Raw genomic sequence first — 9,580 nt, 5'->3', positions numbered from 1 at the left:
AATTGCTTGGAAAAGATACTTTGAAGAACAAAAAAGTGAAATCCAATATCAAGAGAAAGAGTAAATCCATAAAAAGTAACCTTTTCCTAAAGAGATCAGTAGGACTGGATATTGATAGGCCAAGGTTAGACATGAGGAAGGATGCTTCCTAAGGAACCTATCGGTAGTATTGGAGACCATGAAAAAATTGGAAACCATAACTTTCTGAGGATAACTCTATGACGGGATCACGTTAGAGGTTTCTAAAGATGACTTGATTAGGAGAAACGTGACCTTTGATCCATGAGGTATGTGCAAAGAGACTAGGCTAAGAAGGACCGAGACAAAATGTACAACAAACTAATCAAGATATGTTTAAGGATTTGTGCAAAATCTTAGAGTAAAAGACTAGTGATTTATATTGACAACAAGAAAAAGATTGGGATGAGGAGGTAGCATGACGTGATCTGATATAGTACACTATTTTACAAGGGTATGATACATGGATATGGTACAAAAAATAAGGTACAATTGATATAATACATATGGTAAGGTACAGGGCATGATACACTACTCTGATTGGTCCAAGCTTAGGGATGGAGATAGTATGCTATGGTAATGATAGTACGATGATGGAATTTTTTAGGAACACCTTGGGGAAATGGGAAGATGGGTGATAAGACACGGAAGATGGTGTGGAAGGTATGGATTGTTGATAGATAATGAAAAGGTCAAGTACCTATGGCCCCTATTTGCTAGGTTTTCACCAAGTTACCTATCCAAGGCTCTTGAATTGTCAAGTTTTCACCATTGGACGCTTATTTTTCTTTACTTTTTTTTTTCTTTTTTGAACCTTAGTTTTTCTTTTCTCAATAGAATTAACATGATACACTAAGGATTTTAAGCATAGAATTTCTTGGGTGAATGATGTTGGTGGGATCATTCAATGTTTCACCCTCAAGCATTGATAGCTAATAAGCTCTAGAGCCAAAAGATGTGAGAACATATTGACCAAGCCATGTGGGCTCAAACTTACCCTTCTTTTCTTAGTCTTCTTAGACCTTCATATTTTCCTTGAGCACCATCTTACCTACTTGAAATTGGCATGGATGAACCTTCATGATGAAGTTGCGCTTTAGGCGATTTGTATAGACTGTGAAATGGTCATGGGCCTGTTTCCTTTTTTCACCAAGTAGATCTAGCTAGGTGAGTCTGGCTACTCTGTAATCCTTATTTGTTATTTGACCTCAGAAATAAATGCGCAAGGATGGGAGTTCAACCTCAATAGGTAGTACTGCTTCGACACCATAGACCAGCAAGTATGGATTTGTGGCTATGGATGTATGGAATAAGGTGTGGTAAGCCTATAAGGTGGGGTTGATTTGTAAATTCCAATCACAGTCGGAATCATTAACAACTTTCTTTAGGATTTCAAGTAAGGTTTTATTAGTTGCTTCAACCCGAGCATTATCCTGTGGGAAGTAGGGGCTAGAAAAATGATGATGGATGTGAAGGGACGTGCATAAATCTTCAATATTGAGGTTTTCAGAGTTGCCTCCATGGCTAGTGAAACTGATAGCTGGGATGATGAAGCAACATATGATATGATAGAGGATAAACTTGGAAACTTGAACTCTCATGGTGGTGATAAGTGGGACTGCTTCTACCCACTTAGTGAGATAATCAGTGGTAGTGATTATCCACTTGTGTTCTTCTAAAGAAAGAAGTTCTATAACACAAACAAGTCAAACCCCCAACATGTAAACAACCATGGCCGTGCAATATGTTAAAGATTTTGATCTGGGTCTCTTATAATATTTGTATGTTGCTAACAGGATAGACACCTTTTGACAAAGTCCTAGGCATCATGCTCTAGAGTAGGCCAATAATATCCAGCTCTAAGTATTTGCTTAGCTAGGACTACATCACTCATGTGAGCACCACAAAGTCTAGCATGTACCTCTTTGAGAGCCATTGCAGCTTTATTTTGGGCTAAACACTAAGAGAGATTTTCATGATAACCATGATGATATAGGCTGTTAGCTACAATAGTTTAGCGGGATGTTCTATGAATGAGGTTCTGGAATTGGGTTTGCGTGAGATGGGGAGATATGATACCATTTAGTAGGTAAGCATGAATTTCATGATAACATGGGGATTGGGGACCAACCAAGATGCATACCCATGTTGAATCATCGTTCTCGTATACAAGCTCGTGTAGTTGCTCAACTAAGAATTTATAGTGTAGCTTCTCAAGGGATCTCTAAGAGTGACCCTATAGTAGCCATGGCATCTGCTACTTTGTTTTATAATTTGGGCACTTGTGTGAATTGAATTTGAGTAAAGTGTTTCTTCAGCTAGTCTACCAATTCTTTGTAGGGATGGAGTTTATCATCCTTGGTTTAATACTTGTCAAGGACTTGCTTGATAATCAACTATGAATCTCCAATAACATGTAACTCTGTGATGTTCCACTCAACTTCTATTTTGAGCCTTGCAATAAGAGCTCCATACTCTAAGATCTTGTTGGTGCACTAGAACTGGAGTTTGAAAGACTTAGGAATGTAATCACCTTGAGGAGTGACCAACATTATGTCGACTTCAGAACAATGGGAAGTGTATGATCCATCAAAGTATAATTTCTAGGATGGTTGTTCTTCTATTAGGCAAAGATGTTCATTTGGGAATTCCATAATGAGAGGGTGATCATCAACCAAGGGTGCATCGACCAAGTGATTTGCTATAGCTTGACCTTTGATGGCTTTTCTGTCAACATATTGGATGTCAAATTCACTGATAAGCATGACTCGTTTAGCTAGGTGTCCCATGAGTATTGTGTGTGATAGCATATATATTAAAGGATCAATTTTGGATATCAATTGCATAGTGTGAATCAATATGTAATGACACAACTTCTGAGTGGTGAAAACCATGGGTAAACAAAACTTTTCTATTGGCATGTAATTAAGCTCATACCCAACTAGAGTGTAGCTCATGTAATAAATAGCCCTCTCTTTTCCTTTGTCGTCAAGTTGTGCTAGAAGCACACCTAGTGCTATTGGGGTAGTTGTGATGTATAATATTAATGGTCTTCCTAAAATTGACAGACCCAGGATAAGTGGATTAGCCAAGTATTGCTTGATTAGTTCAAAGTTGCATTGGAAAATAGGATCCCACCTGAATTTTTGGTCCTTTTTGAGAAAGTGTGTAAATGGTTGACACTTATCTGCTAGCTATGAGATGAATCTTCTGGCTGATTGTAATTTTCCTTGGAGAGAGTGAAGTTGTCTGAGTGTCTTGGGAGGAGACATATCCATAATGACCTTGACCTTCTTAGGATCGATCTCAATGTCATGCCTTGATAAAATGAACCCTAGGATCTTTCCAAATTTGACACCAAAGACACATCTCTTGGGGTTAAGCATGAGATGATACTTAGCTAGCCAATCAAACACTTCCCTAAGGTGAGATAAGTGATTAAGGGCATTAAGAGACTTGACTAGAATTCCATCCACATAATCCTCGAGAGTTTAATGGACAAGGTCATGAAAGATGATTATCATGGCTCGCTGATAGGTTGCCCTGACATTTTCAACTTGAACGACATCATGTTGTAACAGAAGGTCCCTTAAGGGGTGGTAAATATTATCTTATGATGATCTACTTTTGTTGTCTAAATCTTATTGTACCCTGAGAAACCATCCATGAGTGATAAGAGCTCATGGCTTGTGGTGAGATCAACAATCATGTCTATATTTGCCAATGGGAAATCATCCTTTGGACAAGCCTTGTTGAGGTCTTTGAGGCCTGTGCAAATCTTGATATCACCAAAAGGCTTTGTAACAGGTACCATGTTAGAGATCCAATCAGAATAGTCAATTGGGAAAATGATCTTCGCATCTAGCAATTTTTCTAACTCCACCTTGACCAATAAAGCAACTTTGGGATGTATCCTGCAGAGTTTTTTCTTAGTTGGTTTAACCTTTGGATCCATAGCTAGATTGTGTACCACTAACTTAGGATCTAGTCCTGGCATGTCTTGATTGGACCATGCAAAGCGACTAATATTTTCCTGAAGCACCTCAATGAGAAGGTTCGCTTGTTCAAGTGGTAAAGATGTTGGTATGTGTGTGATCCTCAGTATATCTATTAAGCTGATGTTGGCTAGTCTAATTCCCTCTGTTAGGATTAATGACACTGGAGAGCTATGATCTTGTGGGGGAAGGATGAAATCTCACTCCTCAAGTGCCTCAAAAAGGTTTTCACCATTGGATACATCCTTTATTTTCATTTCATTTTTTGAGTGATTTGGTGGTGCTCTAGAAGAGTTTTCATCAAGGGATACTTTTCTTTTTCTTTTTTTCTTTTTCTTTTATTTTCTCTATCCATTTTTGCTACTAGAGATTTCCTCCTCCCCGAAGTAACCTTTTGGATCCAACTTGTAAACATAAGTTGAGTGTGGAGGTTTTTTCTTGTGTGGTTTTTCAGCTCCCATAAATCTAAGGAGTTTATGCTTCATGGAGAATTCATCAACACAGATAACACTTGGTTGGTCCTAATCAATGATTTTGAGATGAGCGAGGGGTAAGCCTATAAGATTAATGGATAGTTGGTAGAGAAAAGAGGCTCCTAAGATAAGTCCATCAAGGAAAATATCATCATAGGCTTTCTTTTCAACTTCCTCAGGGATGTCTTTAACCTCAACAAGAGTGCTTTGAATGTTTGTAAAGGCATGACCATTTTTTGTGGTACCCCCAATTGTGGGGAGCCTGTAACCTAGGCCTTTCTTTGTTTCTTCCTTATATGCTTCTACATGTTATCTAAAGCCTGATTTTTCATAGCCTAGACCACCTCCTTGATAATCCCATTGTTCGGTAGCAAGGTGATGTGACTATCGATATTTCTTTCTCTTCACATTTTGGAGATGCCTCTTTGTATAACCAAATGCTAATATCGAGAGTTGTTTCCTCTCCATCGAAGATCTCATTAGCAAAAAATATGGTGTTCCCAAGTTTTGTGAGTTGAGGGGTTGTGTCTAGTTTTGGGCCCTGATAAGTCGGGTGTCCTCTAGTATGTGGATCAAGTGGTAGAGCATCAACAACAAAAGCATCTAAAAGAATGTATTCTCTACAACCTTGGTAGTTGATCTTAACTATGGAAAGGGTGCATTGGCTCCCAATTTAACATAATTTGAATAACCAAGTATGCAAGGCAAAATTACATCTATGGGTAGCTATCTCCAATAATGGACACAATTCACCAAGAACCTGGGCCAACTATAAGGCTACACACCTTCTACACTTCATGCTCTGCAAAACCTAGGCAGGTGAACCTCTTAGGATCCAATTATGTGACCAGTGCAATGAGCATAATCAGAATCCAGAATAACAGATAAAACCCCTGAATCTTCTATACTTAACCAGGAAATCACAAGCATGAAACAACTAATAACATGACTCATGAAACTGGCAAGCTAAGTGCAGATTAACATTGAATAACTTTCAACATGAAAGGGGAAATGTTTGATTAATGATGTTGATTCAACACAATCTCAAATATGCAGAAGTATAACAAGTGATCCTATGACTGATTAGTGCCTAATCCATTGGGTGATTCTATGAATTCAAAACATACATCTGTGTCATCAGGACATATTTCATATACCCAGACATCAGATCTATCTAATCACCTTGTGATTCAGACATCAGTGTTCATTCAGATCTCATTCTCACAAAATATCCTTCTCAAGTAACCAGTAACCTTGTTAAACATATCAAGCATTTACTTGGGCCTTTGGTCCAATAGCAAAATACATCAAACATACAACCTGAAGGGGATGCAAATGGATTTTAGATCTTTGTTCCAAGACCACATAAGACTTACAAATTGCTAAGACAAGAGACAAGAACCAGAATGAAACTAGTGAAATTATTGCTCATATGTATTGATTTCCTTGAAACTATACATTCAGATGCACAAAATTAAAACATGAAAACACCTAACATATCAGAACTTGTTGTATTATCTGCACTACTGCTGTTCACATGAGAGAATTATGTTGAAGAATGGTGTCTCAGTATTTGGAATGCATCAAAACTGGAATCAAAACATGGTATCACAGCAGTGAGTCCATTTTCTCCAAAAGATTGGAACCCGTACAATGAGAAAGAAAGGGAATGATATAGGAAGAAGGAATTCTCGAATTTTCTCTACATCCGACATCAGTCCAATTGAAATTCCCTCCCAAGAAGATGAAAAAACCTCTTTCTACCCTCTCTCTTCAACTGCCTATCAAATCCCATGATTTGGCCTCTACTAGGCAGAAATATCTCAGAAGTCTCATGATAAAAGAATGCAACTGATTCTGATGTTAAAATGAATTCACAGTAAAAAGTGAAAATTAGTTAAATGTAACCTTCAAAATGCAATATATTCTTTTCCAGCTTATTTTTACCACAATCAGGCTTCAAAAGGTCTTCAAACATGCTCTTTAACAAACTTTGACTTTCCATAATAAATTATGCCCCTTTTACTGAGAATGCCCCTAAAATTGCAAATCTGCTTACAAAGCGTACCGATGAAGTCCTGTGTAAAAACTGACCTTAAAAATGGAAAATTTGGATTCTCTTGGTTCTAGTGGTATATTGGAGTGCCAGTTCTCAACAAAAATTTCCCAGGTTATGGTCGTTTGAAAATCAGGCCTCTGTTCATTTTTTTCATGGCATTTTGCAAAAATTTATCCCTTTTATATAGTTTTAACTATATTAAAACTCCAACTTTAAAAAGGAATTGCACAACAATTTTTGGGGGGAAATTAATAGAATATTAAAATTTGAATCTTCCAACAATCTCCACCATTCTCTATTCGAGTCAAACCTATTGACTAGCTTGGTGACACATGTCACGATCTAATTGGTCTTCTGTTCTACCACCTCACTGTGCCATGTCACTACATTGTTGGTCCTGCTCACCGCCACGTCAACATGCCACATCATACTCGCTATGTCACTATACTAACGAGTGAGCAGCTTCCTCTTGGCGACATAGCGACGACCCTCTAATCTGCCACGTGGCACGATCTGGTGTGTCTCTGAGATTTGCTCACCACGTCATGACCTAACTCAGATTCCATGCCACATGGCACCTTCTGATTGGTTTGGATTTTGCCACATCATTGCTTAATCATTTTGTCAGCTGCCACTTGTTGCTACCCGATTTGCTGTCAAATCTGTAGCAAGACCCATGCTGCTTATTATCTCCTCGCTGAACTTGGAAGTTTTATGGCTAGTCACTATGTCGCTAGCCGAAATTTCTTGAATTTTTTGACTAGCAACATAGCAACTAGCCGGATTTTGGATTTTTCTGTGACCTCTATCTCATCTTTCTGGCAACATTAATTTTTATTTTATTTCAAAAAGTGTTTTATGGCACCAATTGGTTGGCCAGAATCATGGTCCCCATCAGCGCACACTTGGCCTTTTTAAAAGGACATGTCACTTAATACAAAACACATACTGTTTGTTTTTGTATTTAAACATAAAATCTCTGCCCACCCGCTCAATGTGGGATTAAAGCTTTAGATGTCATGACTCCTTTTACATTGCCCCCCCCTTCTATGCATTTGACAAGGTTCTTTTAGCGTGGATTCCTTTATGTTTTTTTTGTTGTGGATTTATCTTATCGTGGGTTGTTCCTCTGCAGATTCCATCTTATTTGACTGTGGCTCATAACCAAAAAAAATGCCTTCTCTACTTACATTTTTATCAAAGTCTCCCCTGCTGCAAGGTGTCACTCGTCTTCTATCTTGGCCCCTTTGGGCAAGGAAATCCATACATTGTCACTCTTGGGTTGTTTCCCACATGCAACCTGGACATCATCATCGTACTCTTGGCATTCTTGAATTTGTTGCAAAGAAGATGCAGATGGGGCTGAGGAAGAAGAGCATGCATTTGACAACATGATCCGAGCCTCTTGAAATTGCAATCCCCAGGCATACACTTCATCTGAGTATGCAATGGCTTCTTCCAATTGAAGTTGGTGGGCTTGACATCAGATTCTTCTTTTCATCATGCCGCCTCCTTGCATTATGCGGGTTCCTCTATGTTTGTGGGTGATCTTCCAACAAATCCGTAAATCTATTGGCGTTGTGTGGTATTCCTCTTCTACACATGTGGAGCATCTTTTGTGATGTGTGAACTCTGTTTGTTCTTGGCATGAGCTTCTCTTTAACCTACGTGTAGGCCTTTCCTTCTATGCTCTGATTGGTGCTAGCGTGGATGTCTTTTTGAAAAAAATTGCAGGTTCCTCCTTTTAATGGTGCCCTGTTTCCCTTTTAACATGTGGCATGGTTTGCGTTGATCATGCGTGGGTGGCTTTGTTTGGATGCAGGTTTCCTTTTGATTGCGTTGGCGAGATGCTATGTATGTAGTGGCTTCTTAGCATGACACTCTGCCTCTTGGACCTGCATGACTGTTGTTCCTTGCTACTTCAAACTTGGTGTGATCCTTCTTACTGGCGTGGATTCTCTCTATTTAGTTGTCGCAGGCTTCATAACCTTGCCTCCCCTTTAGATGTGGACACCTTTGCCTTGATTGATCTCTGCCACCTCTTTGACTGCGTGGGATGCCAGCAATGTGGGGAAACTCCCTACTTATTGAGTGAAGATTGCTGAGAGGAGCTATAAGGGTTGGCAAAATGAAACCAAGTTCTCCTTTACTTACATCAAATTTCACATGAAAACCATTAGAATGAATCTCCAGTGCATCTGTCACATGAAATATTGATTTAAAGCCAATGCCTTTGTGTCCAATATAACTAGCACTAGAACTAAGATGGAGAAGCTGATAATGTACCCAATCTTGACAAGAATATCTGACCAGCAAAACTCCAAAACTCTGGAGGTAAATGAGCAAGGAAATTTAATATAAATCTGGCTGTGACCCTCATAACCTCACTTTTTTTAATACTTTGTGATTTCTCATAATATATTTTCTTGTGTTATTTTTGTAGGTATATGATAATTATGTAAAGCTTCAGTCTAACCAAAATCAAAGCTAAAGTTTCTCTCTCTGACCAAAACTTTTTTGCAATCAATGCAATAATTCATTTTTTCCCATATCTAGAATACCTGCATGTTCAAATTGCTCTACAAAATTCTTCACCAACACATCTACCCCCCTAACAGTGAGTGATTTCATCAGTGCAATAGGAGCATGTTGCATATCTCCAAAAAGAGCCACAATAGAAACAAATTGTATTGCAATTTCCTTTGCACAACCCTTTATTGCAGCTACAAGATTTGTGCCTTCAACTAATAGATTGTACTTTTCTTTCTCAATTGTGTGTTTCTTCCTTTGGCTCTCCAAGCACTTATGTTTTAACATAGGGACACCATTAAGAATAAATCACCCTTGCAATTCAACAATGCTTATGGCCCCTACTTGCATGAAAAGCCATATCTTGATCATAGGAGTTGGGTCACATGGTGGCCCGGCTAAAAAAAAAATTTGTTTCCAAGCGATTGACTTTTCAAGTTGATTCAATGAGCATCTAGCATTGATTAAACTCGAATTCGAGCACTAATTGATCATTAAAAATCATT

The sequence above is a fragment of the Cupressus sempervirens genome, chromosome 11 (assembly GCF_028749045.1).
Source record: "Cupressus sempervirens isolate cs-2001-9-10 chromosome 11, ASM2874904v1, whole genome shotgun sequence".
Lineage (NCBI taxonomy): Eukaryota > Viridiplantae > Streptophyta > Pinopsida > Cupressales > Cupressaceae > Cupressus > Cupressus sempervirens.
The sequence above is the reverse complement of the archived record's forward strand: the minus strand, read 5'-3'. Positions refer to the sequence as shown.